At 39.0% G+C, this 17,081-nt stretch overlaps 2 long non-coding RNA genes across 2 annotated transcripts in view; one reads left to right on the plus strand and one right to left on the minus strand.

Moving 5' to 3' along the window:
• The window catches only part of LOC121706706, a 10,997-nt gene extending 1,364 nt beyond the window's left edge, over nt 1-9,633 (plus strand). The window contains exon 3 of the long non-coding RNA XR_006031109.1: nt 9,497-9,633. This is a non-coding gene — a long non-coding RNA (uncharacterized LOC121706706). The remainder of the gene's footprint in view (nt 1-9,496) is intronic.
• A 3,734-nt stretch (nt 9,634-13,367) lies between these two features.
• On the minus strand, nt 13,368-16,127 carry LOC121719395. Its single transcript, XR_006034261.1, has 3 exons — nt 16,000-16,127; nt 13,667-13,780; nt 13,368-13,477 (listed from the first exon to the last, which is right to left on the minus strand). It is a non-coding gene; the product is annotated as an uncharacterized LOC121719395 (long non-coding RNA).
• Between the last annotated feature and the right edge of the window lie 954 nt (nt 16,128-17,081).

Here is a 17,081-nt window from a genome sequence, read left to right on the forward strand (position 1 = left end):
TTTACTTGCTCCGGTTAGTAGTACTGCGCTGAAAAGTAAACAGAAAAGCGCACTCCAATCGACTCCAATCGGGACACCTAGTAGTAGCCTAGGTAATATCAATCCGCCGTTGCTTATATGCCTACTACAGGGGTGGGCAAACTTTTTGGCTCAAAGGCCACATTGGGTTTTGAAAATTGGCCAGCGAGCCGGACCCCCCAAATATTAATTGCTTATTAAATACTGCTAAATTGATGCTGTTTAACAAATTTATAAATTGTGCACTGTCGCTTTGACAACAATTCATGTTTAGTTCTCAATTACTGTATCTTCTGCCAGCTCCGCTCCACTATGGCTACTGCTGTAGCTGGCTGTGCCCTCTCACAGTTTATAAATGGTCAGTAGTGGGAGCTACTGTTGCCTTCATATGATTTCAGTTTAAAAGTTTCTTATAAGAAGGAGATATCAATTATCAACAATGACAAGCCAGCTGGAACCTGCCCCTCTCTTTCCCTCTCGTGAGTGCTCGGACGCGTTCCCAATTAAATGGAGTAGCATAACGTTCAAGTTAGATCAGCTGCAAAGGAGATGGGCCTATCATCTCTATGTTACATGATGTTTTGACATTGACATTGTAAACGTTCTCTAAGAAGAGTGAGAGCAGTTTGCAGTAAAGCTAACCAACATCGTCTATCACAGGAAAAAAAATAGCGAGCAGCCTGATAACCAAATTAAATACTTGGCGGGCCAGACTAAAGTGCTTGGCGGGCCGGATCCAGCCCGCGGGCCGCAGTTTGCCCACCCCTGGCCTACTACCAACTTCAGGGAACAAGTATAACTATTGCAATGCAATTCAAGGGTAGTTTTATTTCTAACACTATTCTATAGGCCTGCACGATTCATGGAAAAATATGAATCACAATGTTTTAGCTTAGAATTGATATCACAATTCTCTGCCACGATTTTTTTTCATTAAGTCTAATGTTTATTGTACACATAAATCATGACAAAACAAATTAGCAAATGCAGTGCAAACTGCAGTACCAAACATAGATTTTTTGGCACCTATAGCACATTGCGCCTCTAAACATAGAGAGGCTTCAATGAATAAAGAAAGTACTGGCCATTTAAGTACAGTAGGCTACCAAAAATAGTACATACAGTGCCCTCCAGAATCAGTATTCAGTAACTGTAACTAATTACTGAAATTTTAATTGTAATGTGTTACCTTACTTCTGTTACCTTCGGTACTGTAGTGCGTAACTTTAACTCGTTACCCCAACACTGCTAGGCTACTGCGTTTTCATCAACATCAATGTTGTTTATTTCCTGTCGCACTAGTTGGACGATGCTGCAGCCCCGAAGGCTTCCCAAACTAGGCCAGAGAGGGTTAGAGCGGAGCGAGAGGCGCAAACGTTCGACAATTTCCGCGTTCGATTATTGCAAGGGGGGGGGGGGGGGAATCCCCCTTTATGCAGACCAGAGTAAACCCTCGCTGCCATAGACATAATATACATAGACGCCGCATTGGCTGCTGGAAACGAGAAATGCGGCCGCCATCTTGGACCGGTCATACTCCTCGTTGCGTTGCAGCAGAAGACACAAGATGCCAGTACTGTGCAGCATGTTCCTGCTCACATCGACGAACCATCGCAAACAGGGCTCGGGGGATTTACTTTTCTCAAGTAAGATTTAACATTACCGTACTAATGGTTGTATTTTGTGAATAGAATATTACCAGAGAGTTGAGAAGGAGCAAGGATCTTTGATATTACTGTATGAGAATCGTAGCCAGCTAGCTAGGCTGTTTACTCGGTGTTCACCTGGCTGAACTGAGACTTAATAAGTCATATTCCATAACACTGACTTAGATTACAACTGACACAAAAAGGCTATTGTAGAAATAAATCATACTAGATTTGGCTGGCGAATTTTACACAAGTGGCACAGACTGTAGCCTATATTATTGGGCAATCGCTAGCTGCTACTTGTAGCCTAAGCGTGTTGGTAGCTTCACTATTTTCTGAATAAAGTAACTTTTCAATAGCTTAACTTCTTTATTTATCAAGTGGCTTAGCCACACAAGCTACACTTTTCTTGTCATGTGTAATTGGCACAATTTAAAGTAGCTTCCTATGTAGAGAACTAGCCTACTGCTGTGTTTGTGTTAATAATACATTTGACTGGGTGGTAGTATTGTGTAGTGTTTTATTCATAGCAGAGTAACTGATAGTTTAGCTCACTACAATGTCTAAGTAGCTTGCCCAACACTGTATTATTCACATGTCATTTACCCTAACAAGAATAAGATGCCTCTCAAATTCCTTTATTCATTTTATTAATTTAATTATTTTATATCTCCCCAGAACAACTGCCTTGCTCAAGGAGACTGTGAATGAACTGAATAGTCTCCTCACATCCCTGGAACTGAGGAAGGTGCAGCTCTTCATTGCAGTATTGGAGGGCATCTGCTACACTGTGACTGAATATTTGATTTATGAGCTCCACCTTCATCACCTGCATTCACCACTCTGTGTCCCATTTTCCCATCGTCTGGTTGACTCAGTCCTCTTTTAGGGAGTTTACCCAGTTTCACTATGTACTGCTATCTTATTTGCCCACCTGCTGTCTGAAGCACTTTTTTCTTAGCCAAAGTGTACCCAAGCAATTTTAGCAAGGTGGGAACATACAAAATTACATGCACCAGTTATCGAAATCATAGAACCAACTGCATGACAGTAACCTCTGTCTCACTGAGCCTGTGAAGACACTCCCCGATTCTTTACTGATTGCAATGAACGGGGCTGATCTTAGCAGTTTCTAAAATGTTTCTTAATTCTTATTTATTTAATCTCTTCATTGGGGCTGAAAGCTTTCTGTGAACTGTAAATAACAGATGCTGTTGATGAACCCATTGACACTGTACAAGTGACAAGTCACCTTTTTGTCTTGAATTGATGAAGTTACACTTACTATGCCAAACCAATGTCTGTTTTTTAAGGATCAGAAACAAACCTACAAACTTGCACTTTACAATATTTATGGAACTTGTCTAACAAATGCTGTTGATATTGAACCCAGTTACTCCATTTCCTTTACTTATGCCACACCAATGTCTGTTCATCAAACTTTATTTTTGATGGCACTGAACTGAAAATGTTAATGGATTTTTTCTGTCAATTTAACCCATTAAAACTTGTATCAAACCAGTTTCTGTCTATGCTGTCAAACATGGATTAGTTATGTTCCCAGTGTTTATATTGGATGTCATCACTTTATAATATATCATATATGAGAATATTCTATTACTATTAAGCCCACTATGAATATTAAAATACACACAACCATGTTTCCTGTATACAGCTTTTCTACTGGAAGGTTTACAACTTATTCTGTCAATTTACCCAAGTTTGTCACTAAACCACATAGGCCTACTTGGAATACCCCTCAGATGTCTGAATGGCACTGATCTCACTTAAATGTTTATAGAACCTTTCTGTGAATAATGCTGTTGATGGAACTTTTCTGTCAACTGTGAACTATATTTAACTCATTAAACTTGTATCAAACTAGTTTTGTCTATGCTGTCAAAGATGGATTATGTTCCCAGTTTTGATATCGGACGTCAGGTCACTTTATATCATATATCAGAATATTCTATTACTGTTAAACCCACTATGAATATTAAAATACGCTAAATCATGTGTCCTGTATCATAGCTACATGTATGACCTTTGCAGCAAAAAAAACCGAGTGAGAATCTGTTCGGTATTCAGTGAGATATGATTAATTAAGTGCGCTGACAGCTCATCTCACAGGCCAAACAGATTACACTGAGTGGAGTGGATGACCGGTCCAAGATGGCGGCTCCAAATCTCGTCAGCGCTAGTAAGGAGTAGCGGTCGATGCGGCGTCTATGTATATTATGTCTATGCTCGCTGCACTAATGTCAATGGAGACTTGTGGAATTTTACCAATAAATTGGTCATTATGTCTTTCTGGATTTGTTGAGGGTTTTTTGGAAATTTTTGTCATAATCTGTAAGTGTTTGGGATCATTTCAAGCCTAAAAGTGTAATTAGCGTTCGGATTTGTGATAAAATAACTTAATATCAGACCATGCTGCTGCCAGTTAGTGTCCGATTGTTAGCATGCTAGCTATCCTCTTAGCTAAGGTAAAATTTTAAACGGATAAGTGTAATTTCTTTGAAATGACAACTAGCTGAATAACATTACTTACATTAGTTAAAGTGGATAGTTTATACTCAAGTGAATTTGCAACAGTATATTAAGTTTAAGCGAAGTCCTTCAACTACTAGTCACTTGTTAGCGCATAGCTGTATTGCCATAGCTACTCCCATCCACTTGTATAGCATTTTAAGCTAGCGTTAGCTAGCTAGCTAGCTCGGTTCACATGACTAATTAAATTATTCATATCATGTCCTAAAGAATGATTCATTGGTATCATACATGATTATAGACAATAATACTGTGAACACAATTAGGTTTATCTGTTCTTATTGCTTATTAAGAGAGAAAGTTTATTTAGTGACGTAAGGTGACACTCCCACTTATGCAGACCGGAACTGTCCCGTTTTGCTCCCATAGTAACAAATTACGTTGCTCTATCTTGCTAGTAATCAAGGATCTTTGACTAGGCCACTGTGCTCGCTCCACCAGTGAAACATGTGACTAAAAGGCGCTTTGTCATTGGCTGAGGGTGAATCCCTGACCTTTGTGAGAACTTAGAAGGGAGAGAGAGCATTACAGCATTTGAGAGCGCTTTAAAACTCACAGAAGAAAGTAGCAGCGTTTGTGATGCAGTCGGCTCGTAAAATGAAATGAGAATCGAAGTCATTTAAAAATTAAATTGCGCACAGGGGTGAATCGAGATCGCGATTTTATAACAATTTATTGTGCAGGCCCCTGCGAACTCTGCAACTGGAAGGACTGGATGAAACATGTTTAAAACGTGTTTTGTAAATACCCCTCTGAAATTGAAATCATTGCTGGGGTGGTGTTGTTGTGAGTGTTGTTGTTGTTGTGAGTGTTGTTGTTGTTGTGAGTGTTGTTGGTGTTGTTGTGAGTGTTGTTGGTGTTGTGAGTGTTGTTGTGAGTGGTGTGGATGTGAGTGTTAGTCAAGTCAAGTCAAGTCAAGTCAAGTCAAGTTTATTTATATAGCACATTTCATACACAGAGGTCATTCAATGTGCTTTACATAAACAAAACCAAACGATAATAACAAATAAAAGCATAGAAGGGCAATATAGTCAAAGAATAGTTAAAAGGTAAAGATCATAATAAAAAGAAAACATAAAACACAAGGTAAAATCATTTAAAAATAAAGAATAATTAGTAAGCAAAAACAAAGGCAAAAGTAGTAAAAAAAGTAATAAAAGACAAAGTAGAATAATTATCGAGGCAGATTCAGAATTTGTAACTCGGCACAGTTAGCAGAAAGCGTCTGAGAACAGTTTGGTCTTAAGTCTAGATTTAAAACTGGCTACAGTTGGGGCCTTTTTAATGTCATCCGAAAGTTGGTTCCACAGCTGAGCCGCATAGCAGCTAAAAGCTGCTTCACCATGTTTAGTTCTAACTGTAGGTTTTACTAGCAGGTTTTTCACCTGGGACCTGAGAGGACGAGAAGGTGTGTACTGCTGAAGCATGTCCGACAAGTATTTAGGTCCTGCTCCATTTACTGATTTATAAACAAGCAATAGTGCTTTAAAGTCAATTCTGTGACTTACTGGAAGCCAGTGCAAGGACTTAAGAATTGGAGTAATGTGGTCAGTTCTTTTAGTTTTTGTTAGAGTCCTAGCTGCTGCATTTTGTATCACCTGAAGCTGTTTAATAGTCTTTTTAGGAAGGCCTGTGAACAGTCCATTGCAGTAATCAACCCTGCTGGAGATAAATGCATGAATGAGTTTTTCTAAGTCATGTTTTGACATCAGCCCTCTGAGTTTGACAATATTTTTGAGGTGGTAAAAAGCTGATTTAGTTATCGATTTCATGTGGCTGTTGAAATTTAGATCACTGTCAATTAATACACCAAGGTTTTAAACAGTATCCTTTGCCTTCAACCCTTTTGTGTCAAGGAGAGTGGCAACCCTAAGTCTTTCCTCATTTTTACCAAATATAATTACTTCAGTTTTTTCTTTGTTCAGCTGAAGAAAATTTTGAGACATCCAGGTGTTGATTTGTTCTATACACTGACACATAGATTCAAGAGGACCATAGTTGTTTGGTGATAGAGCTAAGTAAATTTGTGTGTCATCTGCATAGCTATGATATGAAATCAAATTATTTTGAATGATTTGTCCAAGTGGGAGCATATAGAGGTTGAATAATAGTGGCCCCAAGATCGACCCCTGGGGAACACCACAGGTCAAGGACGTTGTTGTTGAGGTACAGTTTCCGATGGCAACAAAGAAGCTCCTTTCTTGTAGATATGATTTTAGCCAGATGATAACTATGCCTGTAAATCCAACCCAGTGTTCTAGTCTGTGTAGTAAAATATTGTGATCAACAGTGTCAAATGCTGCACTAAGGTCCAGTAGCACTAGGACTGATGTTTTACCTGAATCTGTGTTGAGGCGTATGTCATTGGAAACTTTAATGAGAGCTGTTTCAGTGCTGTGATTTGCCCGAAAACCAGACTGAAAGTAATCAAAATACCCATTTGATGTTAGGAAGGTGGTTAATTGATTAAAGACTACTTTTTCAATAATTTTGCCAATAAAAGGTAGATTGGATATGGGCCTGTAATTGTTTAGCATGGAGGCATCCAGGTTATTCTTCTTGAGAAGTGGCTTTACAACAGCTGTTTTCAGTGACTTAGGAAAAGTGCCAGACAGCAATGATACATTTACAATTTGAAGGACATCCGCCGCTATGAGGTGAAAAACAGTTTTGAAGAAATTGGTAGGCAGAGTGTCTAAGACACATGTGGAAGGGCTGAGATTCTGTACCGTTTTTTCAAGTGTTTCGTAGTCTATCAAGCTGAACTCTGACATCAAGTTTAGTTTCCCTCTGTTTGTTGCTGGAAGTTCAGGTTGTTGAATTTGTAATTGAGCAGATATGCTGAGTCTGATTTTGTCAATTTTACCTTTAAAAAAAGATGAAAACTCATTGCATTTATTAGTTGAGAGAAGTTCAGGCGCTAATTGTGAGGGGGGATTTGTTAACTTATCAACAGTTGAAAATAGAATACGAGTGTTATTTGAACTTCTATTGATAATGTTAGAAAAGAAAGACTGTCTTGCTTTGCATATTTCAGAGTTATATGTGCGGAGCATCTCTTTATGGATTTCATAGTGGATCTGAAGTTTGTATTTACGCCATTTTCTTTCAGTCTTCCTACACTCTCTTTTTAGAAGTTTAACTGCTGGATTTTGCCTCCATGGTGCTTTCTGTTTGTCCTTAACTTTCTTGAATTGTAATGGAGCAATGTCATCCATAATGTTTGCAATTTTTGCATTAAAGTGATCAAATAAGTCTTCAGAGTCTGACAGTTGACTTGACTTTAGTGAAAGTGCTTGCTCAAAGAGAGCACTTGTCTGATCATTTATGATTCTCCTTTTTACCATCATAGCTGTGTTTTGAGTGTGTGGGGACATAGACACATCAAAGAACACGCAGAAATGATCAGATAAGGCCAGGTCTTTAACAGCTGTAGAGACATCGAGACCCTTTGTGATAACAAGGTCGAGGGTATGGCCGAGAGAGTGTGTTGGCCCCTGTACATGCTGTGTTAGGGAGAAAGTATCGATTAGTGCAATGAATTCCTTGGCATAATTGTTTTCAGGATTATCCACATGCAAGTTTAGATCCCCTGATATAATAAGACAGTCAAACTCTATGCAAACAACTGATAGCAGTTCACCTAGCTCTTCAAGAAAAACTTTAGCTGAATGTTTTGGAGGCCTGTAAATTGTCAGTAATAAAATCTGAGGAGAAGACTTAATGCATGCACACAGATATTCAAATGAAGTAAAGTCACCGAATGACGACTGATTGCACTGAAAAGACGTCTTGAAAATTGTGGCTATCCCCCCACCTCTTTTATTTGCTCTGGTAGCACTCAAAAAACTGAAGTTTGGGGGAGCTGATTCGATGAGAGTAGCAGCACTGTTTGCTTGATCTAACCATGTCTCAGTTAAAAGTAAAAAATCAAGGTTGTGTGTGCAAATTAGATCATGAATTAAGAATGATTTGTTTGAAAGAGATCTGATATTTAGGAGTGCTAGTTTTGTTAGTTTAAGTGTTGGGGAAATATGATCCATGGGGGAAATCTGAGGTTGATGTGGTACGGGTAGGAGATTGGACTGGTTTACCCTATAAGCTCGATGCATTTGTGTTCTATTTCTTGTCAATACAGGAATAGAGAATGTCATGGGCTTACTGGGATGTGGATGTGAGTGTTGTTGGTGTTGTTGGTGTTGTTAGTGTTGTTGTGAGTTGAGTGTTGTTGTGAGTTGAGTGTTGTTATTGTTGTGAATGTTGTTGTTGTTGTGAGTTGTTGTTGTGAGTGTTGTTGTTGTTGTAGTGTCGTTGTGAGTGGTGTGGATGTGAGTGTTGTTGTTGTGAGTGTTGTTGTTTTGGCAGTTATTTTGAATTTAGGACCGGGTCTGTGCCATCCTAAGTTAGAATTCCTAAGTAAGGAAATTCTTGAGTTAGGATGGTTCTATAATGGGCAAATTCCTATCTTCAGTTAAGATAGGATTTTTTCCCTGGATGCAGTGAGGGAACATGTTTCTGTAATGCCTGAGATAATATAGGATTTCAGAGTTAGGAAGTAATGAGGGCCCAGGACCAGCACCTCAGGCAACCTGAGGAAATGGTCCGCCAACTGCTACCTGTTCTCTTCTCTTCTCTCTCTTCTCTCTCTCTCTCTCTCTGTGCTTGTGACAGGTACCTGGTCTTGGACAGGTGTTTGTTAGCATAAGTAGTGCATAGATGGCAATTGATGTAAATGTTGATACGCAAATAGATACACTTTCTTTTTCCCGGCCTTTTTCCCATGCATAATTCTATAGCCTAAGTTTATCTACACAGTGAATATGTCTGCACCAGTGTGGCTGATCACCTCCTGTACAGCTTATACATTTTGGCCTCCAGCAGTAAGAGACTATTGATTCAACCACTTAAACTATATATTTTCTTAAAGCCTGTAGATGTCAATTAATATGAATTAAGACATGTCCAACCTTGGGTCTATGTCTAGTGTATATAGACCCATATTGATGAACCAACATACATTCTGGCCTACACAGCTAATTTAAGCACTTAACCCAAACCATAACTAAGCACTTAACCCAAACCATTAACATGAATTAAGACTTATTCCACCCTCCTCAAATACTTTAGTGCACTATTTTCAAGACATAGGCCTGTGTTGTATACAGTAGGTGAACTTTAGTCATCTGTATGTTTGAACATGTCAAAAGAAACACTGAGATTGTAGTTTCTTTCTTGGTACTCTAAACATTTAAAATGTTCTTTCTGATTCTGATTTCCAGGCAGTTACCTGTTGATAGGCTCATCCCAAAGCAGAAAGACACTTGACTGCTGAGAGCTGGATTGCTCCTGTGGAAAGAAGCTCCTGGCCTTTTCTCTATTTGGACACAACTGTGGAGGAAGGTGGGACATGTCCCAATTCATGTTGAATAATATCTAGAGAGTAAAGGCTATTATAAAATATATACTTTATATTGCTTAAATGTATCAAAGATACTTTGTTGGGTGAACGGATGAAGGTAATCTATGGTCATTAATTAATTAAACTCTTAACTGACATGACATGACATCTCATTTGAGCTATATATATTAACAGATTATGGGGTGAATAACTTATCACTGACACATTGTCACAGTGTAAGTATAAGTATATATACTCTTTTGATCCCGTGAGGGAAATTTGGTCTCTGCATTTATCCCAATCCGTGAATTAGTGAAACACACTCAGCACACAGTGAACACACAGTGAGGTGAAGCACACACTAATCCCGACGCAGTGAGCTGTCTGCTACAGCGGCGCTCGGGGAGCACTGAGGGGTTAGGTGCCTTGCTCAAGGGCACTTCAGGTGTTCCTACTGGTCGGGGTTCAAACCGGCAACCCTCCGGTTACAAGTCCGAAGTGCTAATCAGTAGGCCACGCCTGCCCCAGAAGGACATGTTTCTGAAGGATCCCTCACCACTCCTTGATTCCAGTCCCACAGAATGGTGAAAAGTCAATGAAGGAAGATTTCTGTGGCTGGTAAATGTGGCACACCATCTGTGCATACCGGGCACGTCTGTCCCATCTGAACGTGTATTCTCAGCAGCTGGCCTCACTGTAAACAGACTGTGCACACAACTTACTCCTGACCATGTTAATATGCTTATTTTCTTAAAAAATATAGGAGTCTAGGTCAGGAGCCTATTCAAAACACATTGTGACAGGAATGTTTTTGTTTCAGGAGAGGTAGCCTATACAGTATCTTCATTTGACTGTTCTAAGGGACACCCTCTAATTTTACTGTCACCTCAGGGATGATTTAAGTTGTGTTCAGTTCTATATTTGAAGTTTCGAGGGCTAGTAATCTTACTGTTACCTTTCTCAGACCAAGGGGGATTATAAGTGTTGCTGCTAATGTTTCAAGTTTTTCATATAAGTAGTTTACCAGATATTATATGTAGGCTTAATATAGTGTAGGCTAAGCCTACCCATTTGTTTAAATTTCTATTTAAAATTTATTTTATGCTGCTTAATGTTTTACATGCAACAGGTGAGCCAGTGCACAATTATTTTTTTTATGTATTTTAATTTTCTGTGCATAATTTATTTTGTTAAAATACTAATGCCATTATCTGTACCATATCCCAACTGGTACAATAAAACATCAATTGAGCAATATAACATGCATTTTTATTCAGTAGGCTATATAAGTTAAATATAAGTTAAGTATAATGTTAAAGACACTATTGATACCGTGAGAAATTTACATTCTCAGGGGAAAAGCCGCTAATCAGTTAATTGTTAATCGATCGATAAGGTCAATCAATGAATGATTAATGAATTAATCAATATTTTGCATCCCTAATTACAACATATTCCACCTTCCTGCAAACTTTGGAGGACATAAATCTATACATGGTTCTATTTTGTATGTAAATCTAATATGAAAATATGAGGATAGATAATCTTAAAAAGCCTAAATGATATATTTTTGGAATTCTTGTAGTGTGTTTAAGCTGTAATAAGTTATATTCCACCTTTCTGTGTGCTTGAGAATATCATATGCCATGAGATTTGGAGATTACTATTCAAATGGGCTACAACCCAATACGTGTCCCTGGCATTGTTCATTGTGTTGTACAATCTAAACTCACTGAAATCACCTAATTACCAGGTTTTTCACCAGGTACTTCGCAGGTTTTTGGTGCATTGTTATAGACTACTAATGGTCCCCATGTAGGATAGGCTATGCAGTAAATAAATAGACACATATATGAAACAAATAAATCATCTATTAAGCAATTGAGAAAAATGACCCATTTTAGTAGGCCCTCTGAGAATCAAAATTCTATAATAATAATTAAATGCTTGTATTTGTATGACAACAGTAGCCTATATCGTGCAGTAGCCTATAACGTTAGTCCTTATCATAAATATTAGCCTGTGGAGTCGCTGACTTTAGTTGTCGTTTTGTTTTGTTTGGCGATGCCAGTGTTGGTGCATACGATTCATAAACGCCTCTTCAGGAGATTCAGTCTCTCGTCTTTAGGGGTTACAGAGTTAAACAAAAGTATTAAATTAATATAAATCATAGCAAATCCCCGACTGTTACCTGCATTCTCCGCCATCTTTACACTGTGTAAACAAGCGGTATATTCTCTGTAACTCTGTGCCAGTACTTCACACAGTTATTCTGTTTGTTTCCAAAGACACTACAGGGTCTCCGCTTTCTAAAGAGGTCAAGCATTTGATGGTAGGCCAAAGTGACTTCTGAAGTAGGCACAGTACAATTTCGGGGGTGAAAACCTAAAAATGCACATCCCATTTGAAGTTAAAACACTGGTTCTTGAGATAAGGGACGAAACCACTTTTTAAGACTTCAATATTTTTGGAAAGCGACAGTCAGATGAAAAGTGACAGCTTATTGGCACTGGAGGACTCCAAATTATAAAATGGATTGAAGGTGTCTCCCAAAGCCCAGCACATACTTAAGCAAATCTGTTCGATAAAGATGCCTTTCTAAGCCACCCAAGAGGTAGAGGTAGCACTTGGCACATTTGTTCGGTGTAGGCATACTCTGCCCATGTGCTTTTTTTTTTTCAGATTTTTTTTTTTTATAAGCTAAGTCAGATTTTTTTCCCATAGAGACAGGCAGATTTTTCTTTTTAAAGGCCAGTTATTTCATGGATCCAGAATACTGTGCATCCTGATAAAGTTACCTTGGCCTTTGGAATTAAAATAGCCCCACATCATCACATACCCTTCACCATACCTAGAGATTGGCATGGGTGTTATTTCAGTTAGCCTATTAGCTGGTTTGATTTGCATTGAGCTCAATGAGCATCAATGCAATGTCTCTATGGGAATTTAACATAGGGGTGGGAATACTTATGACCCCTGTATTTTAAGGAAGAACATTTATTTATTTATGATACATTATTCATTCACTAAGAAAATTGGTGTCCTTAAAGGTTAGATATTTCCTCATTTTTCACTTAAGGCATTACGATCAATTTCCCAAAGATGATTTTATATTCCTCTTTTCAGTCACCTTTAGCATGGGTGCCAATACTTTTGGCCATCACTGTATCTTATGCTGTCAACCAAACCTGGTCGGGAGGAGGTTATGTGCTAAGTTATAGCTCAAATTGTGTAATCTACCGCACACTGACCAATCAATTGTCTTAAAAACGAAGTTCTTTCACGTGTAGGATTCTGTCATATATCTTACAGGTGGAGCTCCGCCTCTACTAACATTTTGGAGCTCGAATGCGCTTTAATAGTGCTGTGCGTGCAAATATCCCTTATGGACGTGCATACCACACAACAACTGATGACAATTGATTTATTTGATGTTAAAGGTTGGACACAAAAAATGACCGCAGTGTAGATTAAGGTATCGCTCATGAATGCGGAAGTAATTGTTTTTAAATAGAGGCGGTCTTGTGCGTCTCCACGTTACACGATTGGCCAAAGTCATCCCAACACCGAGAACGCGCACAGATCTGAGCTGAAAGCCTAGTTTGACAAATATATCACATAACTGCAATCGTAGTATCACTTAATGTACAGTATACCCCTCAGTCAAGGCTTTGTCAAGCCTCGATATGTCTACATAGCCTAGATATGTCTAACGTGCTTTGTAGTACCCCACAGGGGTATGAATAATTTTGTTCTTAACTGTATATTTAAAAACAAAAACATTGCAATGCTGTATCTGAATATAGCATTACAAACCTCATGTAAGGATCCACACTTAGATAGACAGCCTCAACCAATACTTCTGAAATGAACAGACCATAATATGTTTATGTTTATGGTTCTTAGCACTTTTGTTCAATGCAAACAATATTAACATGGATGATATAATATTAAACATACTTGGTTAATCCATATTTACCTCCATCTTTTCAACTAGTTTCAAAAATAAATCCAATTTAGAATAGTGAAAATGTAAATATAAAAAAAATACCTCCATCTTTTGGAGATAAAAGCCTTTCATCCTTCAGCTGAAAATCACTGGTCTTTAGAAAAAGCCAGTGAAATGTTGTTTCAATGTCCATACCTTGGCCTGCGTCATATCTCCCTGAGCAGATAAGAGCAGGAGAAAAGAATTGGAACATTAAAGGTTTGAGGCTCCGGTGTGTTGTAAAAAGGGTGTGTTCACAATGCTATACCAGCTGTGTGTGTGCAGTCAGTAGAGAAAGGGGGTTGGGAATGCAGACAAATTTTATCAGCTCAGTTTTTTAAAAGCATGGAGCCCAGGTAGCCACAGATCTTGCCAGTGCCAATTCTAGTGCAGCATCATCAAGACCATGCACTCTTAAAATGACTGTGTTAGAAACAACACATTGTGTTGTGTTGTCTCTATCTGGACATAGAGATGTGTTGTTGGCAGCGCAAACATTTCATGTCACAGTTGATAGCCTAATGTTGTCACTACTCACAGTCACGACTGTGAGTAGTGACTGTGAGTTGCTCTTAAATGCATGTTGCTAACTGCTGATAACTTTGCCTGTCTAACTTTGCCTGTCAGACGAAGCAGACAGCAGAGGGCTGCCCAACTGGGTCCACCCTGCATGGAATGAGCAAAACCTGTTGCATCCATCATAGCGTTCAGAAAATGCCCAGCACGAAAAGGCCTGAGGCAGAGTCACGGTGAGAGCTTGGCAAGACTGCCCACGTGCACGAGCATGGCTTAAAGCAAGGACAATATCTGTGCCTGAAGTTAGCAAACATTTCTGAAGCAGTCATATCTTCAAATTGTAAACGGCATGGCACGCGCCTGAAAACATTAACTCCTGCATAAGTCTTCTCGAGGAGCAATAGCAGGTAGATTTACCGCTGACCCTGTGTGGCTGGTGAGGTAGGCAACAACCACCACCTCTAAATGCGAAAACCAAGCTCATCAGCTTTATGGAGTGCGCAAGCAGAGAGTGGGGTTTCCCCAGAGCGCTAGATCTTGTAAGTGAATTCCAGAAAGGCCAGGTGTGGATGCTCATGTTTCGTGGAATGAGGTCAGAAGAAGCAGCTATCCATCCTGGTGTTGTCCGCAGGCAGTGGGGCTTTACTACACTTCTGATTTTTCTGATTGGACTTCTAATTAGTTTTTCCTCACATTCTGAAACATAGCACTTACCTACATCAAAGTCTCCAGATTTATCTATATTCTGAAGGCTATTACAGCGGATTTTTTTTTAAATCATAGCTTGAATAATATAAGATTTTATGTTATGGCGAAAATCGATATCGAAGACTACTGAATGACCAATATTCAGACAACTACTTTTTTATTTATTGAATGATGAAAAGATATATCCAAAATTATCCTATAGTAAAACGTATCTAGTGTCAATACAACAAAATTAAGTCTTCATCCAATGTTCAGATTTCCGTTTTTGGAAGTGTATGCAAATTAGGCCTACTTCATTTGGATGACTCATTTGCATATAGCCTATTACATTTCAGAAAACTTGCAATACAAAAGTTACTTGTGTTAATGTAAGTATCAAACTAGTTTCATGGTATTAGCTACAGATGCCTATAAGTTAAAAATGTTACCCTATTCACCTGTAGTGTCTCGCCTATGACCAATAGGCCTACACATATTGTTTCAATAACAATTGTGAAAAACTGAGACCCTTATTTCAATGTTATACAGTGTTATTCATAATCAGAAGACATTGAACTTTCAAAATATCCTGCCTGCCTACCTTTCATCAAAAATGCCTATAGGGTTACAGAATTTTTTATTTATGGCACTGACTAGCCTATAATATGGATGGAGTCTGAGAATGACGGCGGTAGGCTACATGGCCTAACTATGTGAAACAGCAACAAAATAGACCCCCCAGTGTAGCCTAACAGTTAGTATGCTGATTCCGTTCCAACCTGGTTTCAAAGTTCATCATGATTAAATAATGAATGTATTGCAAACACTATATAGGCCCTATATTGTGCTCAATTTCAGATTACATACATGTTTCAGTGTTCCAAGAACACAGCCCTACAATTGTAACGCTCTGAGCAGCGATGTCTTCAAACCTAGAGGCTACTGAGTTATTCCTGAATCTCCCAGTTAGGCTACTAAAAAATGGATTATGGTGGTACAGACTGTTCGTTATACAGTGAGTGAGTTCTGAATTCCGTCTGGTGAACATAATTGAGAGCTAACCAAGACTGTTAGTGGGCTAATGACAACTCCATAGCCTATTTTGTCAAGTAGCTCTCACTTTTTCACCAAAACGAGCGAGCGGAATTCTCAAGACCCACACCCAAAGCCCTGGCTGCACAAACATAGCCTACCTTGAGAGAAACAGCACCGGAAGAAGTAAGAGTATCCAAATGTTTTAAAGCAGACACTTACCAACACTTCTAACCAGACTGAGCAACTTTCACGTTATGGCTTTGCGGAGTCATGGTCTAAGATAATATTTAACGTCGTCGAAGAATAGGCTATGGACGAGCGCCAGATGGAGACACAGCGCGCGGTGTATTCTAATCAGTGGAAGTAGTAGTAGCCTATGGGCTGAAAATAAGAAGATAGGTCATAGATTAATAAGATTAATGCATACCTGTCAACACTCCCGTTTTTCCCGGGTTTCTCCCATATTTCAAGGTCATCTCCCAGCACCCTCCCGTTTTGTTATTTCTCCCGGAAAACTCCCGTAATTTGCATGGCCATCAAACTTAATTTTAAAATCATTATCATAGCCATTATCAGCCTTTCCCATTATAAATTAGCTTCAAAGTAGCACCATAAAGTATGGTAGTATCTAATATATATTCCATTAGATTTTATTGTCCCAGATTAGCAAGCGACATGTCCCAAATTATCAAATTCTTGCCTTTTTTTTGTTTTTGGTGCAAGGAATGTGTAATGTCTCCTCTGGGTATGATATTGTTTTTCCTTAGAAAACATCTTGGGGATTGGGGCATCTCAAGGTCGCTTTACAAAATCAGAGCAAGACAATGCAAGACAGAAAAAAAGACAGTCTATGCAGTGGCGGAAGATAAGAAGTGTTCCTGAAACAGAAAAGTCTTGTGAAGAGCTTTGAAGAAAGGAAAGGAGGGACAGTCATGGGGGAATTGAGGGGGGGAATTCCAGAGCTTAGGGGCCATGGCACTGATAGACCTTCCACCCAGGGTAGAGAGTCTGGTGCGGGGGACAGTGAGGAGATTCTGGTTATAAATGAAGCAGCGGGATGGAGTGTAATGGATCAGAAGGTCACAGAGGTAAGGAGGAGCAAGGTCAGTACTTTGAAAGTGAGAAGTAGAATTTTGAATTTGATTCTGGACAGAACCGGTAACCAGTGAAGCTGAAGAAAGAATAGGGGTGATGTGACAGGTTTACTATGTATGTGACAAATAAACCTCCTTGTATCCTT

The sequence above is a fragment of the Alosa sapidissima genome, chromosome 1 (genome assembly GCF_018492685.1).
Source record: "Alosa sapidissima isolate fAloSap1 chromosome 1, fAloSap1.pri, whole genome shotgun sequence".
Classification (NCBI taxonomy): domain Eukaryota; kingdom Metazoa; phylum Chordata; class Actinopteri; order Clupeiformes; family Clupeidae; genus Alosa; species Alosa sapidissima.